The sequence below is a fragment of the Aethalodelphis obliquidens genome, unplaced genomic scaffold, assembly GCF_003676395.1.
Source record: "Aethalodelphis obliquidens isolate GAN/ISIS:26980383/991018 unplaced genomic scaffold, ASM367639v1 scaffold3, whole genome shotgun sequence".
NCBI classification, from domain to species: Eukaryota; Metazoa; Chordata; class Mammalia; order Artiodactyla; family Delphinidae; genus Aethalodelphis; species Aethalodelphis obliquidens.
In genome coordinates, this window is record NW_020837947.1 from 41,353,695 (window position 1) to 41,372,010 (window position 18,316).

Consider the following 18,316-nt stretch of genomic DNA (forward strand, 5'->3'; position numbering starts at 1 on the left):
TTCCCTAGTGGCACAGTGGTTAAGAATCCGCCTGCCAATACAGGGGACACGGGTTCGAGCCCTGGTCCGGGAAGATCCCACATGCCAGGGAGCAACTAAGCCCGTGTGCCACAACTACTGAGCCTGCGCTCTAGAGCCCGTGCTCCGCAACAAGAGAAGCCACTGCAACGAGAAGCCGGCGCACTGCAGTGAATAGTAGCCCCTGCTCTCTGCAACTAGAGAAAGCCCGTGCAGCAATGAAGACCCAATGCAGCCAAAAAAATATAATAAATATATAAATGCAGTATCTGTGTAGCTAGAATTAACTGGATAATAATTCAATATGACAATTGAATTTATCTTTGAGAAATAATTTTATTGTGACATATCACCAGCTATCTGGACAAAAATGGCTGAACTCAGTTGTCAATTTAGCCTTTAAGAGGAGTCTCCAGAACCCAGAGGGCATATGTGCCTCTGGGCCTCCCCCAGCTGAGTACCTCCTACACTCCCCTTCATCCTGGACAGAAGGATGGATGGATGGATGGATGGGAGCTGATCAACAGCCAGGATGGGAGCTCCTGGGAGAATCTTCAGGGGAGCTTAATGATGACTGTGCTGAGCACCACACCTGCCTGTTGTCACAGTCACTGGAGCCGTATGTCTGGTGGTGCTATGTCCCTGTCCCCACCATGAACTGCATGCTCCCCAGAATCTGGGCTACAGCTATGGAACCAGGATTAGACTGGAGCCACAGGACAGGTTTTAGGACTGCATCTTCCCATACCTAGCTGTGTCACTTATCCTTTCTCTATCTCATTTTAAAAAGTCTGTAAAATGGCAATACTATTTGCCTTAATCACCCTCTACCTTACAGGGTGGTTTCAAGGAACGAATGGCAAGAAAAGAATGCTGGACAAATGTGAAGTATGATTATTATAACACTGTGCCTGTGTGAGAAAGAGAAATAGATGCTGAAGCAAAGGTCGAGGACAGAGAGAGAGAAGAAGGAAACTAGGAGAGGGAGAGAAGAAACCAGAGTTCCATAGGCACAGCTCTTCCTGCAGTCACATGAAGACACCTTTCCCTAGCTTTAGTCTAGTCACCCTCCTCTGAAAAATAGAAAATAATCCATTCCTGTGTTAGGAGATGATTCTACCAATATTTTTCAAGCACCAGAAGTTCAAAAACATTTTAATGTTTTTCCAGGAGAATTAATTTGCGTTTAAAATATAAATGTCCCAATTAAATCCTGGTATGGGACACAGCCAATCAAAACCTTCATTAACTGGAATGAGAGGTTGAGAACAGACTCACAAGTGAGAAGATGTGTCTTTTACACCTATCCTTCTCTTGACAACTAAGCCATTTGTGAAAACCCTGCCTTTAAGTGATGACATTGAAAGGAGGGTGCTTAGAATTTCAAAAAATGGCAAACCTTCAAGTACTTTCAAAGCATCTAATTCTATGCAATGAATTAATATGCTAATAAGGGAGCACAGCATTCTGGTCATCTTAGTAGGGTCCCTGCTACCTAAGGAAGGGAGCATTTTATTGGTTTCTATCTCCAAATGGCAGCCCGTTAAAACCTGGGCCACCTGATACTCTCCGACTAGAAAATATTGTCTATATAAATTGATGAAACTGTGATGTTGAAATAGCACTTTTTTTTTATCATGCTAAAACACACACAACATAAAATTTACCATTTTTAAGTGTATGATTCATTGGCATTAAGTACATTCAGGGTTGTGTAAACATCACCATTAGCCATTTACAGGACTTTTTTGTCATCCCAAACAGACTCTTCACCATTAAGCAATAACTCCCTATTCTCCACCAGTCCCTGGTAACCACGATATATCACTTTTATATTCATTTAGTATGTCTGGGGATGAGAAAGTCATTTTACAAAAAGGAAAAGTGGGGGAGTTAAAAAATGGCAAAACTCTGCAGAAGTCATTATAGTGAAAATCATAAATCTGTCCATCTTTTCCTAACACAGAATGAACATCAGAATCGGCCTGTGATGGGGAATGCTGCTACACACAGACAGTAAAGATGACACCCAGTCCTAGATGTGTTTGCTGAGCACTGAGGACGCTCCCACAAAGTAAGGACGTTGCAGAATCTCCTGAGAACCCAGAGAGGGCTCAGGCAAGGCTGGTAGGTGTGGGCGTCTGCCTGGGGTCAGCAGCGGGGCAAGGCCATGGTCTCAACCTAAACCTTCACGCTAATTATCTGAACTCTGAACATTTTTCCAAAGCTAAAAATTTAATTACTACCAAAAGAGACATTATTCTATAGTTTGAAACACCTACACAATTACCTCTTAAATAAAATTCAACCTCTAAACCAACCACAATTCATACTTTTTAAAAAGCACATAAAGAAAAACGTTAATGAAGATATTAATGATCTGTCTTAAATCTGGACTCACAGAGTCTCCTCTTTTGTACTTTATTTACAGTCTTAGGCACTTAATCTAACTGGCCTCTTTCCAAGACCCAGCTTCTTCTGAAAGCACATGGATTTCCTTGTGAAGGAAATACTTACACTTAAAGCCTTTCTAGGCTCCCTTCCCCCAAGGCATTTTGCTAATGTGTACCAGAACAATCTTGAAAGGAGAAAAAAGGAAAAAGAGAATGAAGTGCTTTGTGTAGAAAAGAGTCTGCCTTTGGGCACATCTAGCACAACTGCCTCCTGTCCTATTCATCTGCAACCTGGTTAAGAGAACCAGAAATAATTTACTGTGAGTGGTGCTTCCTATAATAACAGCTAACATTCATTTGAACACTTGCTATGTGCCAGGCACTATGCTACATTCTAAGGATAATCTCATTTGCTCGGCACAACTACCCAATAAGTTAGGAATCATTTGTATGGATATTGCATATATTGAGGAAACTGAGGCTTTAAAGACTTGAAGCAACTTGACCAGATTCACACAGCAAATCCGTGGTTGAGCCAGAATTTGAACCCTAACTAATCTGACTCCAGGAGCCCCCCGATGACACTGATCCAACTCATGCAAAATCTCTAGGAGATGTTAACTTATACTGTACAGGTGAGAAAACTGGAGATTAGAGCAGTTAATTGATCGGCCCAAGGTTGCTGCTATTATGTGATTGAACAGAGAATCAGGCCTGGTGTTTTGGGCCTTCAAGCCCTTGTTCTTTCCAGTAAAGACGCATGTCCCATTCCCCGAGGCCACTTTAAAAACAGAAGGGAAACTGAACTGATGTACAGCAAGAGTAGTTGAGTGGCAGCTTATCCCTCCCACTGACCTTGTACTTCTAGGAAGTCTCCAGGGTCTGATAGATCTTTGCACAAATTCCCGGCCTGCCTGCAGCCTCCTGAAGCCACTTGACACAAATTAGGTGATCAAGGTTCAGTTACTGAAGGGGATGAAAATAATACAAATTGTAACGTTTGTTTACACGCTTTCTGGCTCTGATAGGAACCGCCAACCAACAGGTGTTCCCCGTCCACCTGAAAGAACAGAGGACATGTGAGAATAAATTTACAAGTGTTGTGTGGAATGTTTTAAGTGCTATTACCCTTAAGCACTTGTTTATTTCTCTCAGGCAAAGCAACTCCATCCAAAGACCTACACTGTAATTTAGGACAGGAGGGTCTCTTTACACTCCATGAAATTCTTGCAAACTTACTTTCCAAACCAAACTGTGATGTCGAATTTTGACTGAGAAAAAAATCTACAAATATGTATACATATATATATATTATATATATATATATATAAAATAAAATGAGCAACTACTTTGGCAAACATTTAAAATGAGCAACTACTTTGGCAAACATGAACAATTTATGCTTATTTGTCTGTTTTTTAAAAATTAATTTTCTTGGGAATTCCCTGGCGGTCCAGTAGTTAGGACTTGGTGCTTTCACTGCCCTGGTTGGAGAACTAAGATCCTGCAAGCCACGCGGAGCGGCCAAAAAAAAAAAATATTTTTCTTTTCTTTAATTTTTTAATTGAGATATAGTTGACATATAATATTATATTAGTTTCAGGTGTACAACATAATGATTTGATATATGTATATACTGTGAAATGATCTGCACACGAAGTCTATTTAACATCCACATTACTACACATAGTTACAAAAATTTTTTTCTTTGAATGAGAACTTTTAAGAATTACTCTCTTTGCAACTTTCAAATACACAATACAGTAGCTCTTGTTTCAGACTGAGATTTAAAGGCCAAGAACAGGATGTTGAGAAAGTAAGTTGACTGCCCAAACTAGATTAGAAAAAATAATTCCAGAACAGGGACATGAAGAGCTTCTCTCTTTCTCTGGTTAGCAGGGACAAGAAAAGACAGCTAGGATACCTGAAGCTTCGAACTCAGTAGGGCAACCAGAGCTTTCCTTTGAAGGAGCAGTAAACAGACAGCAGGTGAAAGTATGTCCTTATCAGAAACTGCTGTAAGGAAATGCCTTCTCATTACGCATGTCACCTAAGCCAGGCGTTTCCAATTGCCTTTCCCCTGAAAGTTTCCGCTGGTCTTATTCAGAAAGCCATTCCCTCTGGGGTAAGAGGGAAATAAAGACACCTAGAAGTGGGTCAGAAAACTGCCTCAGCCTACTTGCTACGTGTGGCCATTCTTTTGTTTTCTGGTTTATCTTCATCTTTTCCTGCCCCTCCCTTTCTTTTAGACTCTCAAGTTTGTGGAGGGTTTTTTTGTTTATTTTTTTGAGAACCACTGAGCTATTTGTTTATTTTTAATTGAACTATAGTTGATTTACAATACTATATTAGTTTCAGGTGTACAACATAGTGATTCAATATTTTTATAGATTATACTTCATTTAAAGTTATTATAAAATATTGGCTTTATTCCCCATTCTGTACATTACATCCTTGTAGCTTCTTTATTTTATACATAGTAGTCTGTACTTCTTAATCCCATACCTCTATTTTACTCCTCCCCACTTCTCTCTCCTCAGTGGTAACCACTGGTTTGTTCTCTATACCTGTGAGCATGTTTGTTTTGTTATATTCGTTCATTTGTTTTCTTTTTTAGATTCCACATATAAGAGCTAACATACAGTGTTTGTCTTTCTCTGATTTATTTCACAAGCATAATTATCTCTAGGTCCATCCGTGTTTGTGCTCTTGAAACTGCACACTCAGGCATCACCCATGATGTTGTCTCCATCTCATTCTTTCTCTTTGACATTCTGCTCTATTTGACTGTGCCGATCACTGTTTTATTCTGCAGTGCAGGTAGAACCCCAAAGCATCTGCCAGGAAGCTCCTTCCTAAATGAGAAGGGGCCAAAAGCTGGCCTTTAGACAGAATACCAGAGGTCAGTGTGGTCAAGGTCAAGGCCAGGAATTCAGATTGTTGGAATTGAGAAAGTGGGAAGGACAAGTGGAAAGTTGGAAATAACAGAGCTCAGACTCACTGGAGACCACTGGGATAAGTCAGCGCCCGAAGTGGAGTAACTAGGAGCAAGAGGGAGTCTTATGTCAGCTGTTGTGCATAGTGCGGTGGGGATGCAGGCAGAGTGGAGCTGTAAATGAGACTCCTACAAAAAGGCCCATAACTCTAGCCCGTAGGGCCAAAGGGCTTTGGAGGTAGAGGCCGAGGCTCTGGGTCCATCACTCTTGTTCATAGGATGATGGAAGCCCTGCTGAGCAGGACACAGGGGTTCAGTTCTACTGCCTAATCCTGCCCACCAGAACTTGCCTTTTAGATTCTGTACGTTATATTCATTATTGTCTCATCCTACCCCTTTGACCTTTGGCCTTCTTTATCTTCATCATCTCTCTTCATCCTAACTTCATCTTTTTTTCTCTGTAGATCCTCTCTTCCTTCAGCATCCCTGCCTTCCTTGTTCACTTCCTTGTTCACCCCGTGTTCTGGGATGTCTACATTCCAATTCTCTGGCTTGAACAGCCTCCCAGACCTTGCCTGTGGATATCCCACTGTCACTTTATGGGCTCATCCTGGACAGTCAGCTCTCACAGCAGAAACTTCTAACAGGAGTGCCACAGTTGGACTGAACTAGAACACTCTCCTCCCAACCTTTGGATTCAAGGGATGGGTTTTTTCTGGTCCATGTTCTGGAGGCTCATGGTCCTTTTAACCCAGAATACAATCACTATATTGGAGTCAGCACTACTCTTAAGGGATCCTGTCTGCCAGGGAATTGCTAGACCTTGTAGTCACTCGCCCTGAGGAGGCAGAGTAGGGCCACTCATTTCTGGGACCTCTGCAGGTGGCCAAGGTCACTTGCCCAGCAGTTCCTGCCCGCTAGGTTGCGAAGAGCACTTTCTTTCTTTGATCCTCTATGTCCTGAACTCACGATCGGGGTATTCACAGATCGATCAGTTCTCATTTATCCAAAATCCCCTGACCCCTTCTGGTTTACCTAACATGGGACTTTGGAATTTCTTTGTCCCCTTCTGGCACAACTCATTTCTGCATAATTCTTTCAGCACAGAGGTCTAAAAAGGTTTTGCAAAATTTCACTTTAAAATCTATGCAAGAAATATTACTCTTAAGACACTTGGAAAAATCTTCCAGAAAGAGTGAAATATTAATTATATCGGATATTTATGTGTCCTTCAATGTAGAATGAAGACTGCCTAGTACAAACAGTGCTTTCTCCCATGTCTTTTCTTTTTCAATAAACTTGAATTCCCTTGTAGCTTCTTTTTTTTTTTTTTGGCCACACTGCACGGCATGTGGGATCTCAGTTCCCAGCCCAGGGATTGAACCTACACCCCCTGCCGTGGAAGTACGGAGTCTTAACCGCTGGATTGCCAGATAAGACCCCCTTGTAGCTTCTTTTTTTTTTTAATTAATTAATTTTAAAATTTTAGGTTTATTCATCTATCCTCCCCCCTTATTATTTTATTTTATTTTATTTTTTTGGCTGCTTTGGGTCTCCGTTGCTGTGTGCAGGCTTCTCTCTAGTTGCGGCGAGCAGGGGCTACTCTTCGTTGCAGTGCGCTGGCTTCTCATTGCGGTGGCTTCTCTTGTTGTGGAGCAGGGCTCTAGGCACACGGACTTCAGTAGTTGCAGCGTGCAGGCTCACTAGTTGTGGCACATGGGCTTAGTTGCTCCACGGCATGTGGGATCCTCCCAGACCAGGGCTCGAACCCATGTCCCCTGAATTGGTAGGCAGATTCTTTTTTTTTAATTTTTTTAAATTTATTTTTTTATACAGCAGGTTCTTATTAGTCATCCATTTTATACACACCAGTATATACATGTCAATCCCAATCTCCCACCCCCACCCCCCACCGCTTTCTCCCCTTGGTGTCCATACGTTTGTTCTCTACATCTGTGTCTCAATTTCTGTCCTGCAAACCAGTTCATCTGTACCATTTTTCTAGGTTCCACATATATGCGTTAATATACGATATTTGTTTTTCTCTTTCTGACTTACTTCACTCTGATTCTCCCAATCCAAGAACATGGTATATCTCTCCATCTGTTTGTATCATCTTTGATTTCTTTCATTGGTGTCTTACAGTTTTCTGCATACAGGTCTTTTGTCTCCCTAGGTAGGTTTATTCCTAGGTATTTTATTCTTTTTGTTGCAGTGGTAACTGGGAGTGTTTCCTTAATTTCTCTTTCAGATTTTTCATCATTAGTGTATAGGAATGCAAGAGATTTCTGTGTATTAATTTTGTATCCTGCAACGTTACCAAATTCCTTGATTAGCTCTAGTAGTTTTCTGGTGGCATCTTTAGAATTCTCTATGTATAGTATCATGTCATCTGCAAACAGTGACAGTTTTCTTTTCCAATTTGTATTCCTTTTATTTCTTTTTCTTCTCTGATTGCCATGGCTAGGACTTCCAAAACTATGTTGAATAATAGTGGTGAGAGTGGACAATCTTGTCTTGTTCCTGATCTTAGAGGAAATGCTTTCAGTTTTTCACCATTGAGAATGATGTTTGCTGTGGGTTTGTCATATATGGCCTTTATCATGTTGAGGTAGGTTCCCTTTATGCCCAATTTCTGGAGAGTTTTTATCGTAAATGGGTGTTGAATTTTGTCAAAAGCTTTTTCAGCATCTATTGAGATGATCATATGGTTTTTATCCTTCAGTTTGTTAATATGGTGTATCACATTGATTGATTTGTGTATATTGAAGAATCCCTGCATCCCTGGGATAAATCCCACTTGATCATGGTGTATGACCCTTTTAATGTGTTGTCGGATTCTGTTTACTGGTATTTTGTTGAGGATTTTTGCATCTATGTTCATCAGTGATATTGGTCTGTAATTTTCTTTTTTCGTAGAATCTTTGTCTGGTTTTGGCATCAGGGTGATGGTGGCCTCATAGAATGAGTTTGGGAGTGTTCCTCTGCAGTTTTTTGGAAGAGTTTGAGAAGGATGGGTGTTAGCTCTTGTCTAAATGTTTGATAGAATTCACCTGTGAAGCCATCTGGTCCTGGCTTTGGTAGGCAGATTCTTAACCACTGCGCCACCAGGGAAGTCCTGTAGCTTCTTATTTGCCTTAATATCCAAACTTGGGAAAGGTTTGTGATTTTGAAATGCAGAGCCTTTCTGAAAATTGGATGAAGATATTACAGTTTTACAACTTGTCCTAGGGGATAAAAGATTATGAGAACATTAAATCCAGAGTTGTAGGGATTGGTGCACTTTGCAAAGAATGGTGACTAGCATTGAAATGATATTTATGGCTCACTGAGTTACTTTGATACCAGCAAAAATTACCCTGGGAGCCTCTAATACATTACTTATTCTGTTTGCTATTTCTCACTAACTATAGGCCTCAAAAGTTTACAATTCAAATACTGTAAGTTTTGATGTATGAGGATTGGAGTAAGCCAAGGAGGACTTGATGTGACTTATAAAGTAATGAAATGCTGAAGCATTTGTGCCATTTGAGAAGTCTTAGAATATTCCTGTTATTTTCTATAATAATTTGTATTCATGGCACACTTTACATTTTACATTATAGATGGAGTTGAGACCCCTGTATACTATTTCCTTCCCTTCCACCCCAGAAATACATACTACAATGAATCTGATATTTAACATTCCTGTGCATGGTTTCCATTTGTGTTATATATTAATTCATCTATAAAAATACATATAATATTGCTTTCCATGTTTTGAAATTCTCTCAAAATATAACATACTATATAAATCCTCTTTCAACTTGCATTTTTTTTTTTGCTTAACATTCTTTTAAGATTTAGTGTATTGATTCATGTAACTCCAGTTTATTTATTGAAATTTCTATATAGTATTCTTTTGTATGAATAGACCTCAAATTATTTATCCATATTTCCTGTTGATGAATATTTAGATTGTTTTGATGTTTCTCATCATTACAAACAGTGTTGAGATGAACATCTCTGGATATGTTTTCTTGTGCATGTTTGTAAAGATTATTTAAGGTAAATACTTAGGAGTCAAAGTATTCTGGATCGTAAGCTATTTTTTTTAACTTTACTAGACAACTTTTCTATCAGGAAAGTTTTTGATTACAGGATACAGAAAAGCTCACCAACAGTTGTTTGTGAAATAAAGATTGAATTATCTAACATTGTCAACAAAGGACCCAGTCACTTTCAATCCTTCAACTCTTACTACCTTAGTGTGATGGCTTTGGTCCTCTTGATTGTCACCTCATGATCACAAAATGGCTTCCACAACTCCAGGCATCACAGTCTCATTCCAGTGTCCCAAACAAGAGAAAAGAGTATGTAGAAAAGGGGGCTTCTTTTTTTTTTTAGGGAGGAAAAACCTTCCTATTTTTCTAAGGGTAGACCACTACTGACTTAGGATGGGGACATGTTTGAAGAATAAAGGGAACCCCCCCACCTCTACCCCCACCCTTGGGGACTCTCGTGTCCTAGCAACCAGAAGTTCTTCATCAGACTTCCCTTTACATCCCATTGACCAGAATGGGGTTGCAGCCTCTTGGTGTCAAGGAAATGGGAAAACATATCTAGCAAAATGTTATAGGATGGTTATGATTGGCTCCAACCAGACATGATTCATACACTGAGCCTAAGGACATTGCTGTTCTAAAAATATTGGGGTTTGGTAAACAAGGAAGAAGAATGGAATGTCTAATCTTTAGGCGATTGGCCACTTCCATACTTTGCAAAGACGTTGTACCAGTTGACACTCCCAGGATCAGTATATGAGCATTCCTGTTGTGCCATATCCTTGGCAATACTTGGTATTTTTTAAATTTCAGTTTTCTTGAGGTATAACTAACAAAAGTATAAGATATTTAAAGTGTACGTCATGGTGATTTGACATACATATACCTTGTAAAAGGATTCCTCCCTTCTAGCTAATTAACACATCCAATGCCTCACCTGTTTATCACATATTTATCTTTTATTTGATGAGAACATTTAAGTTCTATTCTCCTACCAAATTTCAATTATACAGTATAGTGTCAGCAACTATAGTCACCATGTTTTACATTAGATTCTCAGACCTTATTCATCTTTATAGCTGAAGGTTTGTACTCTTCTACCATCCTCTCCCTATTTCCTCCACCTCCTGCCCCCCACCAGTCCTAGCAACCACTTTCTACTCTGTTTCTATGAGTTATGACTTTTTTAAAAAAAGATTCCATGTGTAAGTGATATCATGCAGAATTTGTCTTACTCTGTCTGACTTATTTCACTTTGCATAATACCCTCAAGTTTCATCCATGTTGTTACAAATGACAGGATTTCCTTCCTTCTCGTGGCTGAATAATATTCCATTGTAAATATAAACCACATCTTTTGTACATTCATCTGTTGATAGGCATCTAGGTTGTTTCTGAACGTTGGCTATTATGAATAATGCTGCAATTAACATGTGAGTGTAGATATCTCTTCAAGATCCTGTTTTCATTTGCTTTGGATATATACCCAGAAGTGGAATTGCTGGATCATATGGTAGTTTTATTTTTAAATTTTTGGGGAACCTCCATACTCTTTTCCCCAGTGGGTGCACCAATTTACATTCCCACCAACAGTGCACAAGTGTTCCCTTTTCTCCACATCCTCGCCATTTGTTATCTCTGTCTTCTTTTTTTTTTTTTTTTTTTTTTTTGCGGTACGCGGGCCTCTCACTCTTGTGGCCTCTCCCATTGCGGAGCACAGGCTCCGGACGCGCAGGCTCAGAGGCCATAGCTCACGGGCCCAGCCGCTCCATGGCATGTGGGATCTTCCCGGACCGGGGCACGAACCCGTGTTCCCTGCATCGGCAGGCGGACTCTCAACCACTGCGCCACCAGGGAAGCCTCAGCATTAAGTTTTTCATTGTAAATATTTTCAGTTTTTTAATCTGCTATATATCCTTTTCATTGCAAACTCTATTTCTACTTTCTCTCTTTTTTCTTAATAAATATTGCCAGGGATTTGTCTACATTATTAGTCCTTTTAAAGAAAGAGCTTTGCTTGTATTGATAATTTTTATTGTATCTTTGTTTTCTGTTTTCTTAGTTTTTGCTCATACCTTTGTTAGTTCTTTCCTCCTGTTTTCTCGGGGTATATTTTGATGCTAACTTCTCGAATGGGAAATTTAATTCATTAATTTTCTGTGTTTTTTTCTAATATAGGAGCTGAGAAAGCAAATGCAGAGCCTCCACCCCTGCCCATTTTCCTGCCACGGGCCCCAACTCCATGTTTCCAGGACTCACTCATGACCTTCTGTACTGACAGCCCCACAGGGGAAGCTGAAGCCAGACTATAACCCAGAGAGTCTGTTCAGCTGATCTCCAAGGAGCGGCAAACCGTCTTCTCCATACACAGCTAGGCTCGCGTTTTAAAGTCCAAAACCCAAAACCAGGTTTGTCAAAAGTGAACACTGTATTAAGATACACACACACACATATATATCTACCTATATATGTATGTGTATGTATGTATGTATCTACCTATATATGTATGTGTGTGTATATATGTGAAAAAATCATAAAGAAAAGCAAAAGAATGATTAGTTCAAAGGTCAGTACAGCTGTTCCCTCTGGGAAGAAGGGAGGAGACGATGTAAAAGATGCAGGGAGATTAATTGATAGAACAAGTGATTAAATATAAGAGGTAACAGAATCAAGGCCAAAATGAAAGAGTTAATCTTTGAGATAAGCAGGGAAACTTTATTTTCTATAAATAATGATGGGAAGGATGTCTTTTAAAGTTGGGAATGCGAGGGAGAAGATTGAAGAACTTCGCATCAATCATTTCGGGAAAGTGGAATAAAGGTCATCTGCTAAGAGGCCAGGGAGCAGTGGGGGGTTGGGTGTCAGGCTCCAGTGTCTGGAACATTTTCTTGCTCAATAAATGTGGGTTGAATAAATGCTGGATACGAGTTTTTAAAATATTGGAATAAACACTGTTGGTCATTTGCTAGGAAGTAAACCATGAAAGAATATAAGAAGAAAAGAATACTTGGACAGCTCTGCAGGTTCAAGTGAGGTTAGGTAGCGTGAAACTATTGTAGTAAAGCCAACTGGCAACCCAAGAGCTCTGGAGAAGAAAGAAAATGGTGGGCTTGGGAAGGAAGGAGTAACAAAAGGGATGCATTGTAGGGGGTTAGTAAAAGCATAACAGAAATAGCGAGTCATGGGACCAGGCTGGCTAACAAGGGAAATGAAGCAAGGAGGGAAATGAAACCAGGCAGGGAGGAAGAGAAGGGTTGAGGGACTAAAGTTCCCTCCACTGAAGTTTCTCTACTGGCTCATTCCCATCACCATACAAACTTGCCGTTATTTCTCTCATCTTTAAACCAAACCAAACAAAGCCCTACTCTTAACCTCAATTCCCCTGTCGGCTTCCGCCCCATTTCTCTGCTCTACTTTGCAGAGGACGTCCTTCAAAGAGTCTCTTATACTCACTGTCTCAAATTTCCCTCCTCCAGTTCTCTCCTAAACCCACTCCAACGAGGCTTCGCTTCACGGACCTCCACTGAACCCACGCTGGTCAAGGTCACCAGTGACCTCCATTTCGCTAAATAGAGTGATCAATTCTCAGTTCTCATTTTACCAGCGCTATCAGCAGCATTAGACACAGCTGATCACTTCCTGCTGCCTAAAACAATTTCTTCACTTGGCTTCTAGGGCGCCACACCCTTGGCTTTTCTCCTTTGTCTCTGGCTGCTCATTCCTAACTCTTTTCTGTTGGTCCTCCTCTTTCCCCTGACCTTTCAACCCTGGAGTATCTTAACGCTGAATCCTTGTTCTTTGTCTCTTCACCGTCTATACTCACTCCTTGGCATTACTATCTTGTTCTAAGCCTTTAAATGCCATCTATGCCTTCCAAATCTATATCTCCAGGCCAGAACAGGCTCCTAAAATTCAGACTCATACATCCATCTCCTACTCGACATAATGGATACCTGAAGTTCAGTTTGTCCAGAACTGACCTTCTGACTGTCCCGCCCTTCCCTTCCCCTGCATCTGCTCCACCCAGAGTCTTCTACTTCTCAAGTGATGTCAAATCCATCCTTCCATTTGTTCAAACCAAAAGTCTTAGTGTCAGCCTTTACTCCTTTCTCTGACACTGCATGTTCAATCAATTGGCACCTCCTGTAGGTGCTTTCAAGATATATCTAGAATCCAGCCATTTCTCACTACATCTGTTACTGTTACTCTGAGCCATCACATTTCACCTAGGTAAATAGACTACAATATCTAGAATAGTTTTGCCTTGCTTGTACCTTTTCACTTCCCATCAACTCCCCACAACTTAATCTATTCTCAACATACCAAAGTGGTCCATTTAAAAGTACATTAGGGACTTCCCTGGTGGCGCAGTGGTTGAGAATCCACCTGCCAATGCAGGGGACACGGGTTCGAGCCCTGGTCCAAGAAGATCCCACGTGCTGCGGAGCAACTAAGCCCGCACGCTGCAACGAAGACCCAATGCAGCCAAAACTAAATAAATAAAATAAATGGAAAAAAAAAGGCACATTAGATCCCACATTCCTCTCTTCTAAAACCTCTAATAGCTTTCCATCACACTCAGAGTAAAAGCCAGAGTCCCCCCAGTGGCCTACAGCATCCTCCACAATCTGCTCTAAAATTACCTGGCCCGGCGCGTCTTTACCACTCTCCTTGTCTCTCACTTTCGCTGCTCTGTCCACTGGACTCCTTGCTCTTCCTAGGACACCCCCAGCCTGCTCCTTACTTCGGGCCTTTGCAGTGGCTCTTCCATGGCCTCAAATGCTCTTCTCCTAGATGACATATGGCTGAAGGCTGACTCCCTCACCACATTCATGTCTTTGCTCAAATGTCAATGTTTGATCTAAAATCACACCAGTGGTATGCTGGTAAACGTTTATCAGCTGCCTCTCTGAGAAAAACAAGCTGCACTTTGTAAGATCTGCACATTTCCATGGTGCAAATACTTTGCTGTTTCAGGTTACCAACGTGATGTCACTGAATTGCTGCTGATGAACATGGAGCTGGAGAAGAGATGCCACAATCAGCTCCTGGAAGCTGATTTTCCAGAGCACGTATCACCGCCTTGCATAGCACGTTACTTATCCCCAAGTATTGTGTATTATCTGCCTCCTCCCCACCAAGCCCCCAGGGACTTTTGTCAGTTGTGTTCTTGACGTCCTGTAAGAAAGATGCCTAGCACAGAGTAGGCTGTCAATACCTCGTTAAATGAATGAACGAATTTCCTAATGAGGGTGATATAGTGCAGATATGCTAATATTGATTGACTAGGAGAATGTTCAGGCCGGGAGCTGTGGTCAGAGGGCTTTATGAGGTTGAATAGCAGCCCCTTGTTTTGAAGCTCTATACTTAACTTAAAGAGCATTATTTCAGACTGTTATTATTATGGGTTTGAATAAAAAGAATAATGTGCATTGAAAACTAACAAAGGAATTTATAGGTGTGCACTCATTAAAAAGAGAGAGACAGAATTCTTGATAGTTTTAGGAATTCTTTGCTGTCACTCTTCTTTAAATAATCTGCCCTAGAGACTTTCTTTTATTCAGTGAATGTGTCAGTGTGACACATTCTTCACATCCTGATCCAGGGCCTTGAACATCTGGATTTTTCTCCTCTTGCAAATGTATGCCCTCTTACAATTTAGAAATTCCGTTTACATTGAAGCTTCAAATAAAACTTTTTTCTTAATATACCACAGAAATCTATTTCTTCTCCATACATTCACTGACATAGGACCATGTCAGTGAGTGTGTCGTTTTTATGAGCTTGAAGACTAATCATTAGTTAACCGTCCTGCCTTTCTGAAAGTGGTGTACTGTTCTCACACTTGGATATAATCAGCCTCTGCCTACACTGCCTTCAATTTGAAAGGTACTTAGCCTATTAACAGCAGTCTCAAGTCTTTATAGGCACATTTTCTACAGCAAGTTGTTCTCATTTATCCAGTTTTTTCAAGGGATATCTTCCATGAATGACATAAAGGTTGAGTGCCATTTAATATTCTCCTCTGACACGTTGTTGGATTTGCTGTTTAGGTACAGGGTGGCCAGGATGGGAAATATTGATGTTATACTTACGTTTTTCTACTTAAAATTTAAAAAAAACAATTCATGCCCAATGTAAATTTCCAAAATCAGAAATGAAAGGAAGACCGGAATACAGACGATAAGTGTAAGTGCTGGTTCTTGGCACTGACAATGAGTACAGACCTCTATAAGCATCTCCCGAAGGACATTATAGTCAAGATCTCCTGGAGAATCATTTTCTGCAGCTGTTTATTTTGGCCTTGCGAGAGCTGTGGCATGCCGAGTGTGGGCTGCGGTGGGGTGGCCGCCGTCAGCAATGTGGCTGCTGTGAATTCCTTCCCTAACTTGGAATTTTCATCATCCAGGGCTGGCCCACGGCAAGGCCCCCTCAGTGCATCCAGGATGAAGGTCTTGCCCTCTAATGCGCTATCCTGTGCCCTTCTCCCTGATGGTTGCCAGATGTTGCCCTGTGGCTCACTGTCCGTCTCACATGTCCCTACCCTGCTAGTCCTGCCTATTGCTTCCCGATAAGTTTTCCTTCTCCAAGTAGGGACTCTGCTGATCTGAGCCACGCTGATGAGACCCAGGCCACAGCTTCAGTTCTGCCTGATGATTCCATGCTGCCTCTGGCCAGCCACCACCCCAGAATTTGTCTTAGTCACAATAGGGACCAAGCCACAGATGCCACTGGATCAGTCCAAACCGATCCCCCGTGCCCTTTCCTAGGAAAAAACCTTAAGGTCCTCGCTTTAGTAATAAATTCATTCAACAGCTATTAATTGGATCACCTCATCCTGGCATCTGCCCTCATGAAGCTTATGTGGGAAGTCAGGAGATTAATGGTTAAAAAATAAATTAAATTGCAGAGACTGCTGAATGCTATAAAGCAACTATGGCAAGGAGAAGGTGTCAGTGGGAGAGGGGGGCTCTCAGAGAACATGAGGATGGGAGTCAGGAGTTCAGTTGGAGCACAGGGTTCCCAGATTCAAAGGCAGCGTGTGCCTCGAAACCAAGAACGACAGCAGTCCTTGGCACAGTGAAATCCTGCTGCACACGCGTCAGGCTTTTGTTCATGGAAACAGTCAAATGAGAAGACAGAAATGGTGAGAGGTAAAGTATAGTGTAAATGTTAAATTAAGATGAGCAAAGGAACACACTAAATTCTAAGGGGAGACATATACGAAAAACCACAGCTTCAGGTTAGGGATTTTAATGACTAAAGCCTTGCGGGTTCCCCAGGTGAGGTGGATGTAAGCGTGCACAACCATCAGAGGCATAACTGCCATCACCTGTGTCAGAGCAGAATGTGCGTGACGTCTGCTTGCGGCGGGAAGCTGTCCTGCTCCCAGCGCCTAGGCTAGTCGGTAGCGCAAGTGGTCCTGCTGTATGTCACTTGACTCTGTTGCACTCAGAAACAGGAGCCAGGAGTATGTACCTGATCCTAGGACAACCAATCCAGAGGCTGACCAGTGGCCTGTGAGCCAACTCAAGGCGATAAGCTCTGCGCCAGCAAGGTGCATGCTCTCTCTTTCTGCTACTAGGAAATATGGTAGCAGGAGGAAAAGCAAGAAAGCAGAGACCGAGAGAGAGGCTGAAGCACGTTAACGCTGACCACTGGAGAGACCATCCTTCCTCAGCTGCGGTGAGTAGGTATCGGCAGTATCTGCCCACTCCTCCCCTCCCCTGTCTCCCTGCCAGCCCTTCAGCAGCTCTGACTGACGCCAGCCGCCAGTGTCCTTGTCTCCCAGTCTAAAGATCTTATTTCCAGAACCTGTAGCAGGCTAGAAGTATGAGTGAATTAGCACCTCTTAGGACCAGTCCTCAATCAGTGGCTCACCGGAGTTGCTCTATAAGTACTACCGCAGCTCAATCACCTCTTGGCTTGCGTAAAGCTTTAGTCACCCACCGTGATAGTGCTTAATGACACATCCTTTATTGCCTGCCTGCTACTCTATTCTCTTCCTTACTCGCCCCACGAGTATTTCCTGCACTTCCCAAATAAGGGAGTTGCGCTTTAATTCTTGTCTAAGACTTACTTCCCTTAGGAGGCAAGAAGATGATTTAGACCCTGAAGCAACTCAGGTCTTGAGCACCAGTTGCCAACTCACTCCTGAAAAGCTGTGGTGGTGTCTTGGTTTTCGCTTTTTCCTTTTTTCAGGCAGATCCCTATGTGGCAGGTGTCCTTTACTAGTGACCAGAAGGGCCTAAATTCTCAAGGCAGGAAACAGGTGTCTGGGGAAGGAAGAAGTTGGTGGTTTCTTAGAGATAGAACCATATCCTCCTTTAGGAAGTATTTTTGGTAGCTATTTGTTTCATGCTGGGATGTTCTATCAAAGCAAAGGCAGGTTCCTAGTCAAAATATTTAATTAGGGCTTCACAATGCCCTGTCTTTGCGAATATCCTATGACTTACTGCCATATGAGCATGACAGCATTAAAGATAAGAGGTGACTGTCTAGTACCATCTGTTCATGACACTGTTTTGGGGGAAAAAGCTACTATCCTATGATATTGGGGAATTCTTTGGGAATAATACATGGTTGGTTGTGGAATGCTTATCTAATAGACACTACTGAAAGAGGGCCGGAGAACCAGGTGATTCTATTATATTTATTCTGAAGAGAAAACTTGTCTCCACAACTTGAATCTAGACCCATTTGTGTGTGTGTGTGTGTGCGCGCGTGCATGCGCGTGCACACGTGTATAGAGAGTGGTTACATTATAATACAGTCATATAATAAATATATAATAAAATATTAGTTCAGGATTCCAGGAAAAATGCAGAAGACCTTGAAATGGGTAAAAATGACCTCTGAGTGTCTCGTGTAGCCTGCTCTTCCAGCTTATCTCCACCTTTCATGGTCTTTGAGGTATTTTGTATTCT

General features: G+C 41.6%; 1 long non-coding RNA gene across 1 annotated transcript in view; it reads left to right on the plus strand.

The window, feature by feature from the left end:
• The window catches only part of LOC113609972 (uncharacterized), a 36,291-nt gene that overhangs the window by 8,239 nt on the left and 9,736 nt on the right, over nucleotides 1–18,316 (plus strand). The window contains exons 3-6 of the long non-coding RNA XR_003428895.1: nucleotides 1,985–2,145; nucleotides 11,568–11,797; nucleotides 14,367–14,498; nucleotides 16,975–17,075. This is a non-coding gene — a long non-coding RNA (uncharacterized LOC113609972). The remainder of the gene's footprint in view (nucleotides 1–1,984; nucleotides 2,146–11,567; nucleotides 11,798–14,366; nucleotides 14,499–16,974; nucleotides 17,076–18,316) is intronic.